The 3,480-nt window shown below is 35.0% G+C and overlaps 1 non-coding gene across 1 annotated transcript; it reads right to left on the reverse strand.

Annotated features, from left to right (window-relative positions):
• Window positions 1-536: 536 nt before the first annotated feature.
• LOC129461878 (U4 spliceosomal RNA) lies at window positions 537-677 on the reverse strand. Its single transcript, XR_008650714.1, has one exon. It is a non-coding gene; the product is annotated as a U4 spliceosomal RNA (small nuclear RNA).
• Window positions 678-3,480: the final 2,803 nt, after the last annotated feature.

Below are 3,480 nucleotides of genomic sequence, written 5' to 3' on the forward strand. Positions count from 1 at the left end.
AGGCATGCACCATCATGCCTGGATAATTTTTAAATATTTTGTAGAGACGGAGTCTCACTTTGTTTCCTAGGCTGATCTCAAACTCCTGGCCTCAAGTGATCCTCCCATCTCAGCCTCCAAAGTGCTCACAGGTGTCAGCCACTGCTCGCAGCCTATCGTTTTCTAATGATTTATTTTTTATTTCTTGCCAACAATTCGTGGTCTTAAATGCTGTAGCTTCATATTGAGTCTTGAAGTCAAATGTATAAATCTTCCAATTTTGTTATTCTAAGTTGTGTTGATTATTCTAGATTTGTTGCATTTTTATATCAATTTTAGAATCAACTTTTTAGTATCTAAAAATGAAGCCTGCTAGGATTTTGTTTGAGATTGGATTGAATCTACAAAAATATAATTAAAGGACAATGAGCTAATATTGAATGTTTCAATTCATGACAATTGTATATATTTCTCCATTTATTTAGGTATTCTTTAATTTATTTTAGTACTATATTAGAGTTATTAGTTTATATGCTTGCACATATTTTTTTTCTTAGTCTTCATGGAGACAGTCAAACATGGCCAATGCTGACTATATTGCAAGTTGTCATAGCAGGGTACTGGGAAAAGCTTTTAATTAGCAGTAATCGCACCTCAGGTAAACCTCACTGGCTACAATACCGCCACTGCACAAAGCTGAGCACATCTTTTGTCAGATTTTCTTCTATGTTTACACATTGTGTATGCTATTGTTAACACAATTTTTGTAAATTTTTCTATTTCAAATTGCTCATTGCTGTCATATAGAAATATAATTGATTTTTTATTACTATTCTTTTATTCTAAAAAGTTGACAAAATTACATATTAGTGATAGTACTTTTTAAAAATTAGATTCTGTGTGATTTTCCACACAGGCAATTATGTCAACAGCAAATAAAGACAATTTTATTTCTTCATTTTCTGTTTGGATAATGTATGTTCCATTTTTCTGGCTTTGTTAGGCTTATAACAAACTCCACAAAAATTTTGAATAAACATAGGGAGAATAGACATCCTGGTTTTGTTCCTGATCTCAGTGGGAAAGAATTCAGTCTTCTTCCAATAAATAGAATGCCAACTATAGGTTTTCCAAAGGTCTGTTGTATCAGCTGGAAGTTCCATTATTTTCCCAGTCTGTTGCAAGTTTAAGTCATGAATGGGTGTTTGATTTTGTCAGCTTTCATTTATGTGTGTCTGTTAAAGATGACACACATTTTTTCTTTATTCTATTAATATAGTGTATTACATTAATTGATTTTTGGATGTTAAACTAACTGTCCATTCCAGGAATAATCTAACTAGTTCATGGTATAAATCCTTTTTGCATATTGCTGAATTTAGTTTGCTAATTTTTGTTGAGAGTGTTTCATCTCTAAATTGGTCTTTCATTTTATTTATTTATTTATTTATTTATTTATTTATTTATTTATTTATTGATGTCTCTGGCTTACATTTCAGGTAATGCTAGCTTCATAGAGTGAGATAGGACTTACTTCCTCTACAGATTTTCTGAGTTTGTTAAATTTTCTCATGAAGCCATATAAGCCTGAGCTTTTTGTGGTGGGAAAATCTTTTTTTTTTTTTTGAGACGGAGTTTTTTGCTCTTGTCACCCAGGCTGGAGTGAAATGGCGTGATTTCAGCTCACTGCAACCTCTGCCTCCTGCCAATTCTCCTGCCTCAGCCTCCCAAGTAGCTGGGACTACAGGCACCCGCCACCATGCCTGGCTAATTTTTATATTTTTAGTAGAGGCAGGGTTTCCCCACGTTGGCCAGGCTGGTTTCCAACTCCTGACCTCAGGTGATTCACCTGTCTTGGCCTCTCAAAGTGCTGGGATTACAGGCGTGAGCCACCGCGCCCGGCCTGTGGTGGGAAAATCTTAATTACTATTTTGTTATTTTGGTTTTAGTTCTGTTTAGAATTTCTAATTCTTCTGGAGCCAATTTTAGTAATTTTACAATTTGTTTTTATTTTTCTCATTTAAGAAATGTTCTATTTCCCTTTTACTGCCTTCTTTTTGTTAAATATTGTTTAATGTATTATGTTAAATCTTGTTTTTTTTTTTTTTGTTTTTTGTTTTGAGACGGAGTCTCGCTCTGTCACCCAGGCTGGAGTGCAGTGGCGTGATCTCGGCTCACTGCAAGCTCCACCTCCCGGGTTCACGACATTCTCCTACCTCAGCCTCCTGGGTAGCTGGGACTACAGGCGCCCCACACCGGGCCCGGCTAATTTTTTTTTTTTTTGTATTTTTAGTAGAGATGGGGTTTCTCCATTTTAGCCAGGATGGTCTCGATCTCCTGACCTTGTGATCTGCCTGCCTCTGCCTCCCAAAGGGCTGGGATTACAGGCGTGAGCCACCGTACCCGGCCATCTTCTGTTGATTTTTAAATTATTGTTTTGAGTTATTTTTTTCTAGTGGTTGCTTTTGGAATTAAAATATAAAATTTTGTGTACATTATCTTGATTTTTTTCATAAAGTTGTTCATCATATTCCTTCAAAACACTTTTAAATTTTGGAGATTTTGGAAGTGATGTTACCTACTTCCTTTTCTGATTTTGATTTCCTCTCTTACTTTCTTGTTTAATTTAGCTACATATTTATCAACTTTGTTGACTTTTTTTTAGAGTGAACTTTGGTTTCATTTATTTTTATTTTCACTATTTATTTAGTTATTTATTTTTGAAACAGGGTCTCACTCTCACCTAGGCTGGAGTGCAGTGGTACAAACAAGGCTCACTGCAATGTTGACCTTCTGGGCTCAAGTGATCCTCCCACCTCAGCCTCCCAAGTAGCTGGAACTACTGACACTCACCACCATCCCTGGCTAATTTTTTTATTGGCTCTCACTATGTTACCCAGGCTGGTCTCAAACTCTGAGACTCAAGTAATCCTCCCATCTTGGCCTTCCAAAATGTTGGGATCTATTGATTTTTCATTTCACTCTAATTTTCCTTGTGATTTCTTCTTTGACTCATTGGCTATATAGAGGGTGTTGATTAATTTCTACATTTTGTTCATATCCCCAAATTTCTCCATTATTGATTTCTAATTTGATTCCATCGTGGTTGATAGATATACTTTGTAAGATTTCAATCATTTTATATTTATTGAGGTTGTTTTATGGCATAAAATAGTCTATCCTGAAGACTGTTCCTTCGTACTTGAGAAGAATATGCCTTCTTCTGCTGTCGGGAGGACTGTTCTCCAGATATTTGCTAAGTATTGTTGGTGTATAGTGTTACTCAAGTCTTTTATATACTTATTAATCTTCTGTCTAGTCATTATGGATAGTCAGTTGTTTGAATTTCAGACTATTATTTTTGAATTGTCTATTTCTTTTTTCAGTTCTGTCCATTTTTGCTTCAGGTATTTTGGGGCATTATGATTAAATGGATACATGTTTTTAACTCTTACATCTTTATGATGAATTGGCATGTTTTATCATTATGAAATATGGCTT

This window comes from Symphalangus syndactylus, chromosome 1 (genome assembly GCF_028878055.3).
Source record: "Symphalangus syndactylus isolate Jambi chromosome 1, NHGRI_mSymSyn1-v2.1_pri, whole genome shotgun sequence".
Classification (NCBI taxonomy): domain Eukaryota; kingdom Metazoa; phylum Chordata; class Mammalia; order Primates; family Hylobatidae; genus Symphalangus; species Symphalangus syndactylus.